Genomic DNA, 22,746 nt, shown 5'->3' on the forward strand with positions numbered 1-22,746 from the left:
CCAGAAACCTTCATGGCTATATGAACCATGTAATACCTCCTTTGCCAGGCTACTCAGGTTCAGACCTCCTGTTCATGAGGCCAGAGGGGTCTTCTGGTTGAGCCATTACCCAGGCTGGGAGCTCTGTTCCAGCTGAAATGATCCCAGGCAGGTCATGTCATCTCCCTGTGGAGGGATTTTCCTGGTTTATAAGGAGAAGGACCTCGTGCTAGTATTGATTTTGTTTCTTACCTGTTGCCTGGTTTGGGCACTCAGCTCTTTGGGGCTGGTACTCTCCTTGACTCTTGTGCTTACAAGAGAAGCTCTAACTCCTTTGGGTGTTCCAGGCAAACAGACTTTTGTTAAGTCTGTAGCAGAAAGCAAATAAAAGGGACGAGCCACCTAGTTAAGTTAAACATCTAATTCTTAGCACAGTTTTATTCTCTGCTTTTGAGACTTAATGTTTGAATTAATCACCCAAACACACTTGTGAGTGAAACACCCCAATTGCACTAAAGCAGTGCAGCTAATTATGGTGTGACAAGGGAAGCTCAGGGGCCAACCCCAACCAAGAGCTGCTGTCACTTCTGTTTTCTCAGCTGAATAAAAGTCTCATGGTGACATTGCTCTGATGAGAAGCAGCATGAACTAGTGCTTATAAGTACAGTCTGGGAATCAGAATTCTTGGTTCTTGTGTCTCAGTTTGTCTTTGACTGGAGTGACATGAGAGAAGTCACCTGAGGTCAGGATTTTAGGCTGCCTTGTGCCCATCCTTGCATTGTTAAATACACAAGTTGTGCTTACATGGCTTTGCATGAAGATTTGAGGTCCACATGGTGTCTCTGAGAGGCAGAGTACAGAGCTCCAGCAAAGCACAGGGCTTAGCCAGTTAGTAGGAGTTTGCAGAATTAAGTGTTTGTCTCCTGAAGGGAGAATGAAACAGATTTCCTTCAAACTCATGGTTTCTTGGAAAAGTTCACCTCGGGTTCTCCCTGCGTGTCTTGGCAGTTTTAATCTCCCTGTGTTTTGCCAGTGTTGTTATAATTATTGTTGGTATTATTATTATTATTACATCATACTGTATTCACTTTTAACAGAAGTGAGATCTGTGAACATTTGGAAAGGATACTCTCTGCCCATCCCCTCTAGCACCCCTATAGCCAAGCTCCAGGTGTCAGTCCCCACTTTTAGGAAGATTCTCCTGTTTTTAAAGAACCAGGACTGAGAACAGAGGCTCACACTGTACAAATCCACACCCTTCACCTCCTTTCCCCAGAGAGACTCCAAACCACACGAGCAGGAGGTGAGAAAATATACCCAGAGGAAACTGTGACAGGGAGGAATGGCTAAGGAGGGGCAGGGAGTGGGCACTTGGGCAACCCTGGGCCCAGAATTCCTGCCAAGTGAGGCTAAGCATGTGTTGACTCCTGGCCATTTTTCCTGTCTGTCCACAGGCACAGCAGCTCCTTGACTTCAGCTAATTGCCATGTTCCCTCGAAGGAGGAGTGATGCCTCACCCAAGTTTCTCTGCTATGGATGTGAGGAGCTGATCTCGGAGTTATTCAGTGGTTTCTTACATCATTCCTGTGTTCCCAGCCGTGCCACAAGGCTTTCAGAAGGTAATCTGGGGAGATTTTATCAAATGTAAAATGTTCCTAGACATTACTGGAGCCATGATGTAATGATCCAAGGTTTTTGTTCTTTAAATTCCACTGAAAAACCACAGGCCCAAAAAAATTGTTGCAGGGGAACTGATGAGTTTTAAGAAGGAGGCTGAGATCTTGTGCTGGGCTGAGCCATTCTAGGGGCAGTGATGGGAGAAAAGGTTTCTGTAGGTCCTGTGTTTCTGGCCTTGTAAGGTCTGGACTGAATCTCTGAGGTGGGCAGCAGCCTCTTCACAACACCCACTCCCTGGTTTCTGCTGCCTGCTGGGAAGTGCTGCCAAAGGAGAAGGCAGCAGGACATCACTGCTCCTGATTTCACAGAACTACGGAATAAGCTGTGTAAAATGTTGGGAGCTTTGGTATTGGTATTAATTGTGGCTGTTCCCATTTTTTTGAAGACAATTCCAACCCAAAATTTTGGTGAAAAAGACCAAACTCATGGTCCCTTCAAGTAAGAGAGCTCTCTTAGGATCATCCATGCTTGGGCTGAGGGCCTGGTTTACAGGACCTCAGTGCTTAAAAGGCCTTAAAACCCCTTTCAGAGGGACAGTGATTCCTGAGTGACACAAAGTTTCCCTGGCATATTTATATCTGCCAGACTGGGATGAGACTGTCCATGCTTTGATGCTTTGGATTTCAGTACCTGTTGAAATCTCCTGAACAAATGGTGCCATTAATTAGGGGGCCTGGCTTTGATGAATGGTGCACAGGGGACAACATTTCATTTTGTCTGGGGGGAGTAGGCGGGATGGGGCGTTTTGGAGTGTTCAGTGATGCAGGAGAGGTCCTGGGTGTTGCCTGATCAAGGGGAAGTTGCTTCCTTTCTCTAGAGTGCTGTAAAGTCAGTGTCAAGTCACTGTGGCATCTGGGTTATGTCACCTGCTGAGGGGGCTATGCTTTATACATCAGATTTACTCAGACAAAAGCCAATTCATCCCTTTATCTAAAAAACTTTTGGAATTTCTCTAAGGGTTACAAATAATTTTGTCCTAAATGGCCTCTGCCTGCCCCATGGCCAGGCCAATGAGTTTGGGGTTCAGATGAGACACATGAGATGGGGGAAGGCCGTGGGGTGTTCCCAGGGAGAGCCCCAGGATCCTACAACCCTATTTTCCCCATATCCTTTTGAAACTCCCAAAACAAAAATTGTTCATATGACAACATTGTAAGAAAGGCTTGTTCCTGAAGTTGGGGAATTTGTTTTTTTGCAGATTTGATTTAATTTCTTATTTGTGTGGATCATTATGTTTTAGTGCTGGAAGGTCATGCTCATGCCAAAAAGCTGAATTAATTTTGGGGGAACCTGAAAGTTTTGTTGTGTGCAGACAACACACTAGTCATTTCAGTCTAATTAATTGCAGCCATCTGAGAACATCTCTGGGGGGCTTCACAAAGGGTTTTTGGACAGGAAAAAACAGTATTAGAAGACTTTCCTTCTGGAACAAGAGGACTGCTTTCAGGACTGCTGGGTGAAAGCTTTGTGAGCTGATGGGGTTGGTGGAAAACAAGGCCGTTCAAAAGGGAAAGGAAAAAGAAAGTCAAAGACAGTGACATCAAAACTAAGGATAATGAGAGGAGAGTATTCACTCCTTTAAAGCTCCCAAAATGACAAGGAACAAATGGGAGTGTGGGATGTTCCCTTGTGGTCACAAGGAATCTCAGCAAAGACAGAAGGCGTGATTCCTTTTAAGTGAGTTTGGTTTACACTGGAGATGTTTACGTGATTCACTCATCCATGTTCCAGTTTAGTGATTCATGATTCACTTCAGGATAAACTGAATCATGCCTTAGGAATTTCTTATTGCTGACTTTAAAGGTTTTCTGATGATACTGGATCAGGTGAAGGGATCTGTGCTGCATCCATCTACCTGGCTCAGAATTAGACACAGGAATATTCAGTTTTGTGCACCTGGTTAAATACTTGAATATAGGGTGAAACTCCAGGTACCTGATACTCAGGTAGCCCTAAAAACTAGGAATAGAGTGAAGAGGCAGAAGAAACACCATGCAGGTCCTGAGAACATACTTTTTTTTTTTAAAACTAAAAAAAAATTATTTTTTAAGCTAAGAATAAAGTTTTTTTGTAAGAATTTTCAGTTTAACTTAATTGATCTTTCCCAATGAAATTGCACTGAAAAGTTTCCTGAACAGCTCTTACAAGAGAGCAGGCAGAACTCTTCAGGTGATGAGTCTGAAAGAGGTAAAAGGAAATAAGTTGTGACTGAGCAGATTGAAGAAGGCACTGCCAGAGGATCCAGTGGCCAAAGGCGTAAATACACTGAAGGTACATTTAGGAGTGCAGCTGGAGGGTGGCTCCATGGATGGCTGTGCTGGCCACCTGATGGAGGAACTCATTAAGCAAATTACTGTAATAGAAGCCAGGTAGAGCAGGGGAAGATCAGTGCTGGGAAGACCTCAGTGTTGTATTCTCCTTCACACAGTGGCTTTTGGTAGAGATCAGTATTGAGCTGCATCGATTTTTGGTCCAATGGCATTTCTGATGTTTGTTCTAAGGACTTTGCATCTTGAGAGAGTTTTGGAAGGTGACACAGGGTGTGTCCAGGCTGCCCTTGAGCCCTGTGTGCACACACTGACCTGTGGGGCCTGCCCATTCTTATATCCAAATAGGATTTAGGGGATCCACCCTTTTCTTGTTTCCCATGGGGCACACAATGGCCCAAGCCAGGCAATCCTCCTTGTGTTAGCAGTTCCCAAAAATACCGAGCAGGGGATAAACTCCAGCACTGTGCTTTCCAAACAGACTATGAAACCAAGAATGAGAGACAAGTGTGAGCCTTCCTCCAGCCCCTTCTGTCATCTGGGCATGCTCGTGCCACGTGTCACTACAAACATTTGGGACATCTGGAACGGGTTCATGTGAGTCCATGGGGTTTGGATCCTTGTGCGTGGGAAATCCCTCATCCTCTGCTCATTCCCCTGACAGGCAGCTCCTGCCTCCGCATGACAACACACGGACAGATCCTGTGCAGAGTTAATGGAGCAGGATGTTCTGATTGGGTTCCAAAATTGTTCTCACAGTAACATCTTCTGATGTTTAGCCCTACAGATGGGGCAGGATCTTACATCTAGCACAGATCCTCATGTGTAAACCACTAGAAACCACTTATTTTGTTACTTCAAGGCAAGACATGCTCTCATCCTCCTTGGTTTTACACGTGATTAAATCCATTGATCCAGTTTCTGCCTCAGCATACTGGAGCCTTCCCAGCTGAGGATCTATTTCACACCTCCCAGCTGAAAGACACCCAGCCCAGGTGAGCACACACCTGCAATCCAGCCTGGCCAAGGGATTTAAACACATCCTGGCTAAAACCAGGCCTAAGGTGGGGTGAAAGCTGGTGCTGTGGGGGCATGTGAAGTGAAAAACACATAAAAAATAGGTAGGGCATAAACTCGGAGCCATTGTTTACTACATTTTTATGTCATTATATGGCAGCTGTCTGACCTCCTCACCTAATTTGCAAATAATCTTGTCAGGACAAATTAGCCCATGCTGAGCCTGTGCTGTTGAGACTAGATGGTTATCAGGACTTGCACTGGTGAGTTTTAAGGTAGTTCTGGGGTCTCTGCAGTGTACTGGAGTCCCTGTGGCAGTGACTGCAGTGCAGAGAGGCTTTTGTATTAACCAGAATAAATATGCACAAACCCTCTTCTGCAGAAACCTGGAATTAATGCTTTTCTGAGCTGGTTTCTTTCAAGCCATTTTCACTCACAGGGGTGAGTGTTGAAAATAAAGATTTAAACTCCATTTTAGAGTGCAGCTCTGAACGCTGTGAATTGCTTAATTCATCTTAATAGAGGTGTTCACTCTGAACCCAAAAAGCTTTTAGTTGAGATTTAGCCTGTGGTTTGATATTACAAATTGCTTGGTGGTAACATTGGTTTAAGACCCTGTTGTCTCTCAGCCTCTTGTTCCTGCTGCCCTGCTGGCACAGCCACTCCTGTGGTTGGGAACCAGGTGGGAGGAGCCATCCGGCTTGGAAAGGGGGAAAAAAAAGGTTTCATGTGTTTGTTTTTTTGTTTGTTTGTTTGTTTAAAGCAGGAAAGTTCCTCTGTCTGGTTCAGTGCCTGGTCACAGTGAGTTTTCCTGGCACAAGCGAGTGGAAAGAGCACTTTGGCATGGAGAGGAAATGAGCAGCGGAGGGTGAAAGGTGAGCAGCAATTACTGGTGCTGGGAATGCCCCAGTGTACTTTAATACAAGCCCACAATCTGCAGCTCATCTCAGCATGTGAAAAATGTTCAAATACCTTTCAAATTGTCGGGTTTAATCTTTGTTTTTAGGTGTCCTGCCAGGCATTTCCCATTTGTGTCCTTATCCCAGTTTCCAGCCATCTTCAGAGGCTTCCCAGCTACTGTGTCCTGCAAGTTCAAAACCCTGCAGCCCACTGGGACTGGGAATGTGTGAAGGAGCACAAGGATTGGAGTTGAATGACAGTGTAAGTATCAGTTGTCACTGCAAGGAATGTTTCCTTTATTTCCAGAAGGAGTTCATTGAGAAAGAACCAGTTTTAATATAAAGGAAAGCTGGGTTTCCACGGTGACTTTCTCAAATTTAGAAGATCTTGTCCTTTAAATCCAGTTTGCCATGGGACATAAAGTTCATTTGCTATAGACTACATCAAACCAGCTGAGCCCAGAGAAGAATATGGTGAGGTGCTTGGAAAACAAAAAGAATTCTGTAAAAAACAGACTTTTGTGGCACTAGAAAGTGGGAAATTATTCTTATTGGAAATTAGTCACCCCACTCCCAGAAACAGAGTTGCCTGATAAATAAATTCTCTGCAAAGACTGAAAAAAATAAGCCAACCCAGAACAGTGGAATACCCAAATGATTTGGTTAAAGAAATATTTGTTTTGTTTAATAGATTATGATGGTTTTGATAAAATTTTCCTTTACGAATTTGAGTTGTACTTGACAGGAGAAAATTGGAACCTCCAAAGCCTGTGAAAAAATGTGTCTGCCTTCAATCCACATCCACAGAGCAAAATTGAAATAGTTCCCATCAGTATGTGGCATACAAGTGGAAAGGGTAGCTTAGCAGAGTTTCTTGGGTTATAAATAGTAATGTGTATATCTATTATAGTGCAGTGACACAGCTGGAAATCTCAGGTCTCTCCCTTGATTAACATATCTCATTAGTGGGACTGCTGGGCCCTGAAGTGTGGAGCTTGCTCTGGAGCTCAGTGGGAACCCCATTTCCCTCTCCATCCTTTACCAGCAATGCCCAATGCTGTGAGAAAAAGCAAGAGATGGAGAGAAGAATCTCAGATTTCTTCCCAGTGACACAGACAGAGGCAGCTCAGGGGAATCCTGCCCAGCAGAGGTTAATGTGACCCACATATAATTGTGTGAAAAGATGCCACTCTGCGCCTTTGTCAAAGAGGCTTCTTGTTACAGCCCGAGCTCCTCAGTCCCCAGCCCCTTCAGCAAAGCACAGTTTTCTTGCATTAAATCACCACTGCCCTCTTGCCAGCTGCTTAGAGTTTGCACATTATACAGAGGAGATATCTAATATATATTTATATATTTTTAAAATGTGACAGATTGTCTTGTAACATATGTGGTACTGCCTTGAAATGAGCTCCGTGCATGTGATGGCCGAGCCAGCGGCCCCCGTGTGTGTGTGTGTGTGGTTTGTGTTTTATTCCTTCTGCTGGAAATCTGAGAGCCTGGGACACTGGAGCTTTTCATGTTGCTTTTTCTCTGAAATATTCATGACGAGTTGATGACCTTGATTCTTTGATACCTGCCATTTATTTCTGTGCCACTGCTGATAACTGCTGCTAAGTACATATGTCAGTGCCATGGTTGAATGAGTGGGATGATAAGGAGAGAGAGAGCATCTCTGGGATTCATGTGCTGGAATAAGATTACTTTAGAAACTCTGAGGGCATTTTAGGAGCCTGCCATGCCAACTTATTCACCCCACTTTGGTTTTTCTGACTAGAGCCTGTTTTCTTTGCTTCTCCTCCAGCTTTTCCTTCTGACTTGGAAATGTGCTAGGTCGCTGCTGCTTTTCTCAAAGATGATCCTTGGCTCGCTATCAAGTGAATTGCTAATGAATTAGTTACACTTACATTTTTAAAAAAGAGATGTGAGTCTGGGGACACCCAAGGAATTCTTCTTCAGCCAGAAACAGGTCCTCATTGAAATGGTCTCTGGGAAGTTGGATTAGATGATCGGGGCATTTTGGTGCCCTTAAAGACAAGGAAAGATGAGGGTAGAGCAGAGGAAGATAAGATGCAGAGTAGGCAAGCAGGTAAGCACCAGTACCACCTTGTAAGTGTGACATTCAGGCAGGCAAATCTCACTGATGTTTGTGAAACCATTCTTTGGAAGGAGTCTAGCCTGCCTGCCAGGCGCAAGATTTTGAGGGTGGGGGGTAAAAGCAGTGACAGAAAAGGTTACAGAATTGACAAAATAATTAAATATATGGGGAAAGATTTCCTGAGTGAAAATTAAATTAAATCCAACCTGAACCAGTTTTCACTGACATTGATGGATCAAGGGGGCCAGTGTGGTTCCTTTTGACTGCACATTATTCTGTTGTCTTCCAGACACATAACTGGTGTCAGGCCTGGATTCATCCTGCTCTGTTCAATTGTTCAGCTGACATACAGGACTGGGACACCTTGGGCTGGCTGGCCTGCTGTAGGCCCTGCAGTGGTGATCTGGGGAGGGAAGGGTGGTGCTTTCAGCCTCATTCAAGCTGGGCTTTGGATGGAAATTAGAAAGTTCAGATGGAGGCAGCTGGTCCCTGCCTGTTGGATGTTGAAGATGGGACTCTGATGAGATGTATTTACAGAGTTTTTCTTCACCTAAACTGGGAATTGAGGGAAGCCAGAGCAAGGGAGACAATGGAGAAAAGCCTCTGCCATGGACTCTCTTCTCACCATATTTCATCCAGAAAATTGCAGTGCTGTCTCTTTTCTGGGCTGTCACTTTTCCCTCTCAGAAGTCACAGCACATGGCTGTACTGCAGTGTACATTCTCTTGAAGATCCCTTCCCTGTGAGAAAATACAGGGAAAGGAAAGAGAACACAAGGATGGAAGTAAAATTAGCAAGGCCTAAGGGGCTTCTGCATGTGTTTGTTGAACTGCAGCATCCTGGAGAGGCAGGAGATAAGGTGGCTCAGGGAATGCAGCCCAGTCCAGAGAGGCATTTATTTAAGATTGATATCAAACCTTGGAATTGTGAGTGGGAGGATTTTTGAGGAAGGAACAGGATGTTGCCAGGAGGGAGGGAGGCTGGCTAGAATGATTTATTGTGAGGGTCAGTGGCAGGAAGTCACTGGAGATATGCAATGGTCTAAAACGCAGGCCAAGGAACCCGCGTGCGGACACTGTTTTATACTCGGAGATCCTGGCTCCTCAAAACAGGGCCAACAGAGTGACTGGGTGGTCTAATTTAGGGTCATCCTTGGTGGTCCTGCATGTGTGTGTTTTGGTCAGCTTCCTTGTCTCTGTGTGTCTCTGTGCACAGTGACCCGTCCTGCTCTGGGGTCTGTTACAGAGGCTTCACCACTAAAAAACGTTTCACTGTACTTGCAAGAGAGATTTCAGGCCTTTCTTAAGGCAGGCAGTCACTTGGTGCTTACACAGATAATTGCGCACATGGGGGAATGAAGTAGTAATGTTTATTATTAGGCTTCCCTCCTCCCCATAGGAAAATTCCCTGTGACCAAAGAAACAAAGAGACTGGCAAGAGCAGAGGAGTCGTGATTGGGAATGACCTCTGGGGCCATAAAGAGCATTGGGGAGTTCAGCTGGGTGGAAAGCTTTCACTGTTTGTCTGTCTGAAATCTGCAGCTCCATGGTTATCTCGAGCAGGACTCCTGTGGGCAGCCATGCTTTTTGATACTGGTGGCTGTGAATAAATAACTGATCACTTAGCACAGCCACTTTCTGTCTAACCTACTTCTGAGTGCCACTTCCGTGTTTTGTGCTGTCCTGTCTTCTGGCCCAGTTGACCTGGAGTCCTCTTGTGTCAAGAGCAGCTGTCCTTCCTGAGGAGAGAGATGTCACAAAGAACTCTCGAGTTGAACAGGAGTGTGGAAGGGTTTTGGCTCCCTGGGAACTGCAGTGTGGAGAAGGCAGCAGTGCTTTGGAGTGAATGGGAGGGTGCTCTTTGACTTCAGGTGACCTTAAATGACTTGTCAGAGCTCACACAGAAAAGTTAGAGCTCAGAGACAGGACTATCATATCTTCTTTGTAGGGGTGAACATCCAGACAACTCTCTCATATCCCTGTTCAGCTTCTCTTTACTGCTGACTCGGCTGTGTTGTGGTTTCCCTCAGAGCATTCCTCCCCTGCTGCTCTGCTTTTGTTCCTTTCTGCAGCTCTTTGGGCTGTCCCTGCTGATAATGGTGCCGATTAGATCAACATGAGGGGGTGACATCTGAGTTTTTCATGCTGTCCTTTTATCTAATGTCCCCCAGCTCGTGGTCCTGTTGTCCCTGCACAGCTCGGTCTGTGGTGATGTTCACCCTCCTGCTTACACTCAGTGAATGATTTATCATCTGTTATCAGTAGGACTCTGTACAGTGTCCAGGGACAATGTTTTCTTCCATCTGGTTCCAACCTGGTGGAACACCCTTCCATATGGTTTTCACATGTAGTTCTCCCAGTACCTCCTTTCTATTTCCCCTTTCTGGATTCATCATTATGCAGTTTGTCTTTATAAATTAACCACACACATTAATTAAAACTTCAGCAAATGTAGATATTCTTAAATGACTGAGAAAAGCTTCCCAGCTGGGTGAATCTATCTTCTGGGAGAAATATCCAGTCCCATGACATACTGGGAATTAGTTGCTGCAGTGTTTCATGCCACTCTTCAGGCACACATCAGCCTGGGGCTTGTTCTGGAATTAGAACGTTTGGGAAAGTCTTTGGTTCAGTTCTGTATTATGAAGGTGCTGGTTGCAGTGACAGGTTCATGGTGTGGGCAGGACAAAGACCACAAAAACATCTTTTTATGTAAAATGTCTTGAGTCACTGACAGAGATTGCCCATGATTTGATATTGGACATTCCAAGAGCCAAACAGCTCTGTCTCACCAGTCCTCTGGGTGATCCAATGCCCTCCATCAGGATCCCTTGCTGCTACATTTGTTGGTCTTTGCAGATAATTTTTGTTGATTTTGTGTTGTTAGACCTGGTAACACACTTTTATCTTATCTGCCTTTTTCTCTTTTTTGCTCTCTGTGTCGTTTGCCATCCCAGGATAAATAGGGAGCCGCCTGCCCCTGGGGGCCATGCACTGTGTTCCTCCCCCAGAGTGTGCAAATATTTGCAGCAGAGCAGCCTCTGAGCCCCGAGACGTGAGCAGCGACACGAGGAGGTGCAGCCCAGGGCAGGGGCAAGGCCAGAGGGTGTGAAACCAGCACACAGCCCCCGGGGTAAGTGGCCTGGGGACTTTAGGAAGCTCCTGCCTGGTCTCCAGAGCAACAGGGAAACAGGGACTTGACTTCAGGAAGTGCTCCCACTGCTGGGATGTGCTCATATGATTCAGGAGCTGTTGCTTCAGAAAATTTTGCCTCTGAAGTGACTGACACCTTCGAGCTGGCAGTTACCTGGATGATCACCCCTCTGTTATGCCCAGTTGAGGAGCAGAGGATCTCAAGTAGCTTGAGGTGTTTGGAGTGTCTGTCCAAGAGAAACAAGCCACTGCTAGTGCAGCTCTCACACCAGGGAGCATATGAAGCAGTAATTTTTTTAGCTATTGAGGCCAATGTAAGCCAGTATTCTCACCAGAAAAAGATATTTCCACTTTTCTTTCTTCTTTTAGCTGCTCTTCCATGCTTTCTGCTCTTTCAATAGCACAGATGTTCTTAAAGCCCCATGATAGCCCCCACACATGTCAGAAAGGAACTGTGGTTGCTGTTCCCTTAGATCTGTGCCCTAATTCACTTTGTTGTGGAAAGCACGTTTTTATCACTGTGGCGTCCCATCGTGGTGGTGCCTCTGTTCCCTGAGGGATGCCCAGGACTGGTAGAGACCTGTGCTACTTTGTCCCTTCAGGGTTCCTCCTCCTTGCTGGCTCTCTCACCCCCCTCACCTTGCGTTTGGGGGTTCACCAGGACGGTTCCTCTGTGTTGGCTTTGGGGGTTTTGCTGTTTGCTCACAGTTGCCTTTTCCCGGTTTGAAGTTTGCCGGCCCTGGGGCCAGTGACCCCTCTGAAGCTGCTGGGGTTATGGCAGGGGAGTTATTCTGTGTCCATCAGGGCTCTTGGCCCACACTGGATCCATCCTGAGGCCATTGACTGATGGCCCTGTGCCAAGCAGGGTGACCCTGGTCTGGAAGCTCCCCTCCCTCCTGCAGGGCCTGTTTGATGCCCATCACAGAGGTGCTCAGGTCATCAAACAGCCAATTAAAACTATCAAGAGGGAGGAGTGGAAGAGGAGGCCTTAACTCTTTCCACCCCATCATAAACACCTTTGTGGAGCCATATTTTTCAGCCAAAAGGAGGTGTGTGAGGGAGGTAAAAAAAAGGATCCATCTCTATAAAATTTATCTGTGGGATCTCTTTAAAAATTGACTAAGCAGAGATCAGGAAACAATTAACTGTTTATGTAGCTGTCAGTTATTTAGGGTCTGGATCAATGGCCTTCCTTTCCATTTTATATTTTATTTCTGCAATGCACATCATAAAGCAGCCCATGAAATTCAGCATAGGGTAATGAATATGTAATAATACATCTCAAACTCCAACACTGCTTGGAAGAATTGAATTTTCTATCATGGCTGTTGCTTTCTGAAAAGGAGAAGGACACTCCCATTACAGCTACTGGCAGCTGACAGCAGGCAGAAGGCAATAAATTTAGGAGTTATTTAGCATCAGCTTCTGAATAATGGCATCAGTAGGGCGTGCTCTTCACTTGAGGAACCTAATGAGGTAGAAGTGCTAGAGCTGGGAATTAAGAGCACCACTGGGATCAGGGGTAATAAAAGGTCTGTGATCTGCCAGGGGCTGATGCTCAGACAAGCGCAGGGTCAATCCCAGTTGTTTCAGTGCTAATTTAGGGGCTCTGTTGTAAGATCATGCAGCCTTTCCTAAAATGCTTGCAAAAATTAATGAGAACCCAGATTATTTTGCCTGTTGAGCTTTAATCCACATTTACTCTAAAGTTTCCAGGTACCGGTTTTATGGAAATGCTGACAAAATAAAGACTCACTGAGGGTTATGTGTAGAAAGGTTACTTTTTGAACAATTCATCACACACTCAATTCCTGATCCAGACACAGAATTTTAGAGTGGCATTGTCCTGTATTTGTTTCCAGCCTTTTAAAGAGGGAACAACTGTTTGTTTTTTTTCCCCTAAGAACACTAGAATCTATGCAACACATTAAAGCTAAGAAGGATCTCGGTGTCTGAATAAGGGAAAACCAAAAAATCCTGTTCTTCCCTGCAGAAGGTAACTCTGTTATACTTGAGTGCAGCACACACTCCTCCCAGATCTTCCTTCACCTGCTTGTACTTGTTCAGTTTTTGCTCTAATATCATCATCTAACTAATGCAAAGGTATTGAACCCATTTTCTGACTGTTGGGTAAATGATGGTTAAGTGTCAGGAGATTTATTTAATTGTCTAGCTATTAAAAAGAAAAAGGTAGGTCTGCTGAGTGAAAGCTTTTATGCTTTTAAATGAGGTATTGTTGTGATTAGAGTTTAAACAGCAATGATTTCCTCAAAAATGCATTGTCAATAATCACTGGCTTGTTTGATTGTCCACATAACTGTACCACCCTCACTGCCAAGAAACTCATCTGACCCACCAATGGTAAGAAGAGCTATTTTTTTCCATTAAGTGTGCAGTAGATCTAATGCTCAGGGCCAGGAACATCTTCATTAGGCAGTACGGAAAGTGAACACATTGTTCACGAACCAGCCTCCAGAATAATGGACTAGAGAGACTTCAGAGGTGAGGGATGGAGGTTGTGGGAGTGGGAAAGGGGCTTAAAGCTTCACAAACCACATACAGAGAGGGTTTGAGTGGGATATGGGCAATTGATTCCCTTAAGTGTCTTTGAAGAGGCCGGTCTAGAGGTGGAGAAACTCCAGATGACTCATTGTGATCCCACTCGGTCTCATCACAGCAGCTCAATACTCATTTTACTCTTTTCTGTGGATTTAATTCAAAAAGCCAAGAGTCCAAAGGTAATTCAGCTGGCATAACCCAAACCCACAGCAGCGCCATGGCAGGTTCCTGGGGTGAGGTGATGACCTGCAGGTGAGGTGGCTGCTCCTTACCTTACCTGGCTGTCTCAGGGACTGATTTGGGAAATGCAAACAGGCCAACCCTTTTCTTTATGCTTTTTTCTTCCATGTGAAGTCCATTTCCCAAGTGAATGGCACTTCCCTGCTATCTCTTGTCCCAAAAATCTATGCCAAGTATGCAGCTCAGGATCAGTTTTTGCCCAGGACATTTTCTGCCTGGGGAGTGTGAAGAGCCTATGGAAAACATGTGTTCCCAAGGGCGAAGGGAGACGTTCTTCCCTGTCCACCTTCATGTCTTCCTGAATTTCCCAGTCACTAATATATTAGGCACTGGGAGCTGCTGGTTCCAGGTGTCAGGCCTGGGCAGGATTAAGGCTGACACTTGCCCTGAGACTTGAGCAGGAATATTAAATTCCTATTTCTCACTGCCACTCCCTGCTTGGGGAATCCCAGGCAGGCCCAGCAAGAGGATCCTGGCTGTGTCCCTGGCAGCAGAGCTGGTGTGAGCAGGGCTGAGCTCCTGTCCCCCCTCCCTGCTCTCATCAGTCCTAAGTGCCACTTAGCCACGTTTGCTGCCTGCTCTTCCCAGCTGGACAGCGATTGCTCCCTGTTGGAGAGCTGTCAGTGAGGGGAGAGCCATCCATCCTGGTGGGAAGTCATCTCACCCAGCAGGGGGACACCACCTCCTCCCAGCCAAAACAACGGGGCTTTGACAGCCTGGATGTATTTATTATCTCCTGTGGGGCAGAAATGCTGCCACAGCAGGGTGGGGGAGATGCTGCTGGGATCTTGGAAGAGAAAGCAAGCAAAAGCACAAAGTGCCAAGGAGCTGCCTGCAGGGAGCAGGAGGCTGGAACTAGGTGGTCTTTTAAGGTCCCTTCCAACCCAACCATTCTGTGATTGTATGATAAAGGGAAAGGAGAAAAGACAAAGCTTATTGTAAAAGGGCCATTTCTTTTATTTATGTGTTTAACTCATCTCCTGAACTTGAGAGCTGAGAAAAGCAAAGAGCAGGTGCAAAAGCAGAGGCTGCAGCTCAGATAGGCCTTGGTGTCCTAGCCAGGCTGGGGCTTGGGGATGGGTTTGGAGAGCTGTCACCTTGTGAGGAACATGAATCCCTGCTCCTTGTCCTCAGGGCTTGGCTCCCCTCTGGCAGGGTTCCACACAAGTGCCGTTTGTCAGGTGCTTTTTCCAGCCCCAGTTTGGGTCCATTTTGCCTCTGCAAAGGTATCAAAGGACATTTTGACTTTAAGGACAAACTGTCAGGTTATTTCAGGGGCACAGTTATGTCACATCCTCTGCAGCTGTGCCAGTTCATAGAGCTCATGAGATTTAAACTCAGCCTCATTACCAGGTTTAAACACCTGGGCAGCAGGGGGGGTTGATCAGGAGCCTGGGCTTTGGGAAGACAACAGCTGATGTGGCTTCTGAGGTGATCCATTCCTTTTACTCCAGTTTTCCAAGAGTTAAATCCCCTCACAAAAATGAAGAAATTTCTCTAGCTGAAAGGTCACTGATGATATTCAGGTGTTTTCTATTAGCAGGTATTAAGTACAAATTGGCAGGGTCTGGGTGTGCCCACAGGGTCTGATTTCCCTAACCAGCCTCACCTGGGCTCACCTACCTCTGCTTATTGGTCCAGGAGCTGTATTTCAACTTAGTCCCTCAGTGTTCTTCTGTCTGGCTGGCCTGAGGCCACCTTTGGATTTTTTCTTAGCAGCTCATATGGAGAATTCAAGTTTAAAAGTTACATATTGGTATAAAAATCCATAATTCTGCAGCTGGGTTGTGTCACCTCATGCCATCACCAGGTCTCCCCTCACCATGGCTCTAGCAGAGAGGGACAAGCTCCAATAAGAAACAGGTAGGGGTTTATTCCTGTAGTTGTTACGTGCCTGAATTCAGGGTTTGGTTTCCTCCTTCAGCCCTTCTGGCAGCCCAGTCCCTCCACAAGCCCCGGAGTCAGACATGTAAAGAGTGACTCCTTGCTAAGCACAGGTTTTCCTGTGCATGACCAGCCTCAGCCCAGGCTCTGGCACTGTTTTCATCCCTCTGAGCTGCTCAAGAGTCAGTGCTCTCCCTCAGCCACCCCATGGCCCTGTGCTGCTCTTAATGGCTTGTCCAGTCCTGGGTTCTCGTGGCTGTGCACAGAGCGCTCGCCAGGCCATGCTCTTGGTTTCCTGTCGTATTTCATGGCTTTTGATGGCAGCTCATCTGAGGAGTTATGAAATTCATATCCTCCCTGCCTAGGAGAAAATGGCAACTGGAAGATTTAATGTCCCAGAGGGTTGGTGTAGGAAGTTGTACCAGAGGGGAGGAGGAGGGGGCTAAAGCTTCAGGTCCTTCACAAATCTCTGTGAGTCAGGCTTTCCAAAGGTTGGGAAGCTGTGAATTACCCCAGCTGAATTACGTGCGTGGCACAGTGTTACAGCACTTGTACTGAACTCCCTTCCCCACCAGTAATTCCAGGATTTATGTTTGGAGGAAATGGCCTTTTTCATTTGGTGATGGATTTCATTCACCAGCACACAATGACTGGGGATCAGGAAAGACAAACTCATGGTAAAATCTATCACCTCTTCCCCTGTGCTGCTTTGGAGTCACAGATTAAGATCAGGTCCTGGTATCCCCAACAAGCATTCTATTTTGGGGTTTCCAGGGGAGGCTGGAGCTGACCCTTCTCGACAATGCAGGGGATGGAAGCCCATTTTGTGTGGTGACTTGTTGCTGCTTGGTGGACACTGACCAGCTTCTGCAGGAGTTTTGGGCTGCAAACATCAGCCCTGGTCACTCCCATACACAGAGCACATGTGGGGTGTGTTAGTGACATGCTATGGCTGGACTCCAGTGTCCAGCTCTGGTCCTTCTCTAGAGCCAGTCCTTTAATTAGGAAAAAGGTTGGGTGTGGGATTTTGTTTTCCTTTCAATTGTTCTATCCCTCTAAAAATAAAGCTTTACCATTTATATGGCCTGATAGCTGCAGCCTGGCTTTGTGTGGCAGCAGCTGTGGTGAAGCCAAATGTCAAGGACCAGCAAAGAGAAGCTGTTGGTTGGGCACATTTTACTGTTTACATGTTTACTTTTTTCTCTTTAAAAAGAAAGAAAAGTGTTCAGTTTTCTAACAAGATGTAATGAAACAGTAGCTAAAAAAAGATTATTAATCTTGTTCCTTTAAAAAGCAAAAGTTTCATCTTCCTCTGTAACTCACCAAAAGGTGTTTTAGAACAAAATTGTCTTGAAGTCCTCAAAAACAGGAAAATCATTTAGAGGAGATGGAAAAAAAGAATCAAAATGCTTTTAAAATGAAAGATTTTGTGAGAGTAATTTAGGGAGAGGCAACAAAACCAAATATTAAAAATGCTGATGGTTGGATGGCAACTATTTTTGGACAAAGACCCAGATTCAGTCCTAGAAGAACAGCAACTGTTCTGTGACTCTTGGAGGCTTTTTTTCCCTTTGTGGATGTGTTGGATACGGAGCTGTCTGGTTGCTTGTTACCAGGGTGATTTTAGTGAAGTTGTTCCTGCCACGTGGTCTGTTCTCATCTGCCTCTTCTGACAGGAGACATCAGAAGCAGGAACAGAAACTATTCAATCACAGTGACAGAACCCCTTTTTCTGGATGGTAAAATGTTCTGTTGGTTTTGTGTCTATAACTCCATGTTTGTCCCTCTGCTCGTATCCAGCTCCCTTGATGAAATCCAGCACGAAAGGTGGCTCTGGGAGATTCCTACCCCACCCTGCAGGGCTCCAAGGGGAGGATCCCAGATTCTGTGTGCTTGTTCTGGCTGGTGCATGAGCAAGGAATAGGATCATGGAATATCCTGAGTGGGAAGGGTCCCACAGGGATCATGGGCTCCAGCCCCTGTTCCTGCACAGACACCCCAGCAATCCCACCCTGGGCATCCCTGGCAGCGCTGTCCAAACTCTCCTGGAGCTCTGGCAGCCTCGGGGCCATTCCCTGGGGAGCCTGGGCAGTGCCAGCACCCTCTGGGGAAGAACCTTTCCTGATATCCAAGCTCAACCTCCCTGGCACAGCCCCAGCCTTTCCCTGGCTCCTGTCCCTGCTCACAGGGAGCAGAGATCGGAGCTGCAGCCCCTAGTGAGCTCTGCCCTCAGTCTCCTCCAGCTGAACATCCCAAGTGACCTCTGCCATTCCTCTAGACCCTTCACCATCCTTGTAGCTCTCTTTGGAATAGGTAGCTTGGTTGGAGACGAGAGATTGTTCTAAATTTTGGGTTGTTACTAGTGGCAGTGCTGTAGAATTGAGAAAATATATCTGGTGATACCTACAGATTTTGTCAGCCCTCCACCAGGTGTATCTTCTCAGAAGCTTCACAATTTAGTCTTATGGTGTCATCTGCTTGGTGGTGTGGAGGACCTGGAGCTTGTTGATAAGGGCTTGACTCCCAAGCCAGGTCCTGTCACTGCTTTGTGCTGCATTCCCTGACCGCAGAACAGGGCTGATCACCGGCTCAGCTGATGACGAGGGTGAAAGGAGAAAGAAGCCTTCTCCTCTGATGTTTGTCAGGATGCAGGATGCTGACCTAGATGTGCACAATCAAAGTGCATGTAAGCTGCAGAGGGCAGTTCCACAGGACAGCATCTGGGCACATCCAGCCTGCCTGGCAAATCACTGCCTGCACCAAGGTTACGAGCGTCACTGTAAGGCAAACGGACTGGCTGCTGCTCCCTATTTCAAGCAAAGATGTGTGGGTTTTCAAGCTCAAATTCCCTGGAAGGATGAAAGGCCATTTGTCAGGTCTGAATCTATGGGTGGCAGTATATGGCTTCAGTGATGTTCATGGCAGGATTGTAGTGGATGTGTAATATGTGGGTGTGGGTATGTAATATATGCCTTCTGTCCAATACACTTCTAAGTCCTGTGTCCTTAAAATCCTGTAAGATCTTGTGGAGCTGCTAGATTCCTGCCCTGGCTCCTCTCAGAACAAATTTTGTGTCTGCTTTGTGGTGTTACAGACTTTTTACTCAATTGAATTCATCCCTGTGCTTTTCCCTTTCTTCCTTCTCTGTCCCAGTTTAAGAGGACACTTCCCAGTCCCCTGCCTGGGGACAGGGGGTTTTGTAAGGCATTTTATGGTGTCTTTGGTGTGGATCCTGTCACTCCAAGGGCACTGGCAGCAGTGCTGCTGCTGTGTCTGCACTGTGCTAGCCATTGCTGACATCCAACTTCTCCAGGAGCAGGATGAAATCCAAGTGGCAGGGCAGGCACCTCTGAGGAGATAGCTCCTAACTGTTCCCACAGAGCTTGAAGGAAAAGATTTGACGGATTTACAGAGGAAAATGGCTGAGAAGGGATTGATAAACACACAGAGAGATCTAACTAGTGTGTCCCATCACTCTGAATAGCTGATCATAGCGAAAGTGCTTCGGGGCAGTGTCGGGAAGGATTTGTTGATGTGAACTCGTGTCTCCCTGAGAGAATCATGCTGTTTCGGGGAAGGGACCATCCAGGGAAGGTTGTCGTGAGGAAAAATGCAACAGCAGTGGGGTGGGCATGTGTGTCAGGAGCAGTTGGTGAGATGCTCACCAGTGCTGTCTGAAGGCAGAGCTGTGAGGATGCCAGCCAGGACCTGAGAGCTGAGCATCCTCCCAGGAGCAGCACCGAGCCAAACCACACTCCCCAGTGCAGGCACTGGCCCCAGCAAGGTCTCCATTCCAGCCAGGGTTCCAGGCATGAGGAGTTCTGTGCTGCAGTTGCAGTCTCCTGTAGATCCTGTGATCAGGCTGTCCTGCAGCAGTCAGCAGGGTGAACTGGCTTGGCTGAGCAGCTCTGGTATAAATCACTTCCTGCAGTCCTGTCAGTGCCAGGAAAGGCTCAGGACAGGAGAGGAACCGTGGCTTTGTCATTGGCCTCCTCAAGGCTCAGTCTGGAAGCAGTCAGAGGTGAGCAGCTCCTGAAGATCTGGGGAAGTGTCCATTGATACATATTAATATTTTGAGGAGGGCCCTGTATCACAAACACCTGGGCTGAAGTGGGGACTCTGCAGTCAGAGTTTGAGCATTAGAGGGGGAGGTGTATGGGGGTGCAGAACTGCACTAAATATTCCCCAACATTCTGCCTTGCCTTTGTTAGAGCTCACATAAACCATTAGATGCAGTGCTGGGGAGCTTTACCTTAGGTGAAGTCTTACCTTGTGTGGAGAACATCACTGTCAGGTGAACTGTGTCAGTTTTTTATGTTGAGTTCCATTTCACCTGCACTGATATATTTTCTTGGACATTTAATGGACTGCACATATATATTCCAAATAGGGCACAATGCTTCAAACATTTTATTAGCAGGTATAATATACTTATCAATTCTTTAAAAGTATTTGAGCTTTGCACTCAACTATTCTGCATGAGAGTAATCACCAGAGTTCATAATTTCTGGTTGTTAATACAGGAAAAAGATCCAAAGTTCCAGATTAGTGGAAGCATCCAGACAAATATTTGAACCACACTTTGAAGCTCAATGCTAGGAAGTTCTATCCAAGTGCAAGAGAAAATAAGAGCTACTAAGGCTTTGAAACTTTCAGAAGTGTGAATATTTCATGTCTGCTTTAGTAGGAGAGAGGTGTCCAACTCTTGGGAAGCTTTCTCCTAAAGTACAGGATTGCTGGGGGATATTTGTGTGCATCCAAGTAATTTCTGTCTGACAAACTCCAAACTGGGATGGCAGGCAGGGTGATCACGGTGTCGCCTCAGCTGGGAAGGCTGAGGTGAGGCAGCCCTTTGTACGGATGTTTTCCAAAGCTTTTGTAAACAAGCTGTGTGTGTCGCTTACACTTCAGGCCAGGCTAACAAATTGAGATGAGCCGCAGCAGCTCTGTGAAAGCTGGCTCTGCACACACAGGGGCCTGAGCTGATTTATCTTGATGTTTGGTTGAATTCTTTGCATTTTGGGTCCCTTCTGTAACCTTTTCACCTCGTTCTTTTTTAAGGTGGCTGCCTGGCTGTTACAATTTATCATGAACGCATCTCACTTCACTTCTGGCTCCTCTGACGGAAGGAACAGCCGGTCTCCGGGAGGTCAAAGACATTATTTTCCCCTAGTCTTTCTCAGTTTCCAGCACATATTTGTCACTTTGAAAAAGCATGAATTCTGGATTTGATGCACTTTAATTGATTTCACCCTCAACAAGTCCAACTGTCCATCAACCTTTCCTTTTTCTTTCCTCTCCCCCTTCTTCACTTCTTTCCTCTGTCCCTTTGCTTTGAGAGTGATGTTTTCACCCGCCTGCATGTTGGAGCTGTGGCAAAGCCCATGACCCTATCAAGGCTTACTGTCACTAGCCATTGCACTCATTCTCCCTTATCCTCCAAGTTCAACTTTGGATGCTGAATGAGAATGAAGTAGGAGTACTGAGTTGTAGAATCTCAGTGATGTGCTCCTTGTCAAAGTAAAAGTGATGGCTGATGGTCCACTTATTTTGAGATGACTGTGTAGAGCTGGAACTGTGAGGGAACTGATTCATTATATGCTGGCATTGGTATTTAGAGCATTTTGAAGAGTTATGGCATAGATGAATGTGTTGTTTCTTCTTTCCTTCTGGAAGGATGAGTATTCCTGGTGCTGTGCATATATCCAGGGTTGTGTGGTTGTAATTTTGGTTTGTAAAGTGGTGTTGTCCCCTCCTAAATGGAGATCATATCATACAACATCCTGAGTTGCAAGGGGTTCACAAGGACCATCCCAAAAATCCTGTGAGATGCCATTGAACTCTTGTTTGGGGAATTCTTCTGGCACAAGTGGTGAAACAGAATAAATGTGGGTGTGTAAGAACTTGTCCTTTGCACAGAAACCCTCAGAGTGTGTCCTGGAAACCAGGGCCTGCTTCTGGTGGAAGCTAAAAGAGTCACAGGTGTTCTCTGGGTGCTGACATTGCATCCTGGATACTGTCAGGACATGGGGCAGGGAACAGGCTTCTGTTTACAGCAGAGCAGGGATTCCAAGTTCTCTGCCCTGTTATGAGGTGTTCTCCAGAACTCTGCAGGGAGAAGGGTGTTCCTGGGGCCCTTGTGCACTCACCGAGGAGCTCCAGCGCCCGGGGTGAGCAGAACAGGCTCACGACACTTTGTGTGAGTGTCCCGGGCTGGAGCCAAGGGATCCGGCCCCCTCCGCCGTGTGCCCGGCGCTGGGCTGGGAGCGCACCGGGAACTGCTGTCCATGGTCCTGGGTGAGCAGCAGGAGCGCTGGGGCTTGGGGACAGCGTGGATCCATCCATCCCTCCTTCCCTGTGCCACACCGTGTCGGGCAGCTCTGCAGAACGAGGTTTGCCAGAGTGTGTGGGCAGGGAATGGAGTTCCCGAGGGCTTCCACTGGTGTTTGTGAGCCTCACGCTGACCCTTTCCTTCCTTCCCACTGCCAGAGGGTGGTTTAGATGAGCTTTTAGGAAAAAGCTCTTTCCTGTGAGGGTGCTGTGTCCCTGGCACAGGTTTCCCAGAGAAGCTGTGGCTGTCACTGGCCCTCTGGAAGTGTCCAAGGCCAGATTGATTGGTGGGTTTTTTAAAGGCATTTAGATGTGGCACTTGGAGACATGGGTTAGTGGTGGCCTTGGCAGTGCTGGGGGAATGGTTGGGCTCTATCTTAAAGGTCTTTTCCAACTTTAATGATTCTGTATTCTACCAGGAATAGTACAAGCTGGGGGAAATACTGCATTAAGGTAATTCAGCATGACAATAGTGGAGCTGGAAATGCCACAGATCCAATCTTCCTATCCCTGGGATTACATCCAGAAAGTAGCAAACACTAGCACTGCATTGTGGCTGCTTATAATAAAATACTGGGGTTCTGGGAGTGTTCAGCTGATATTGGAATCATTTGAAGATGTAGGCTCAAGTTTGATACCTGGATTGG

The 22,746-nt window shown here is 46.5% G+C and overlaps 1 long non-coding RNA gene across 4 annotated transcripts in view; it reads left to right on the plus strand.

The window, feature by feature from the left end:
• LOC107211445 overlaps nt 1-22,746 on the plus strand; it is a 35,246-nt gene that overhangs the window by 6,373 nt on the left and 6,127 nt on the right. Inside the window, exons 3-8 of one of the 4 annotated variants that reach the window (XR_004499575.1) lie at nt 1,434-1,598; nt 4,405-4,520; nt 5,707-5,815; nt 5,947-6,101; nt 10,891-11,066; nt 20,831-21,311. This is a non-coding gene — a long non-coding RNA (uncharacterized LOC107211445). Of the gene's footprint in view, nt 1-1,433; nt 1,599-4,404; nt 4,521-5,706; nt 5,816-5,946; nt 6,102-10,890; nt 11,067-20,830; nt 21,312-22,746 lie in introns of those variants that run through there. The other 3 variants (XR_004499576.1, XR_001524185.2, XR_004499577.1) reach the window with 3 other exon arrangements.

Source organism: Parus major, chromosome 15 (genome assembly GCF_001522545.3).
Source record: "Parus major isolate Abel chromosome 15, Parus_major1.1, whole genome shotgun sequence".
Classification (NCBI taxonomy): Eukaryota; Metazoa; Chordata; class Aves; order Passeriformes; family Paridae; genus Parus; species Parus major.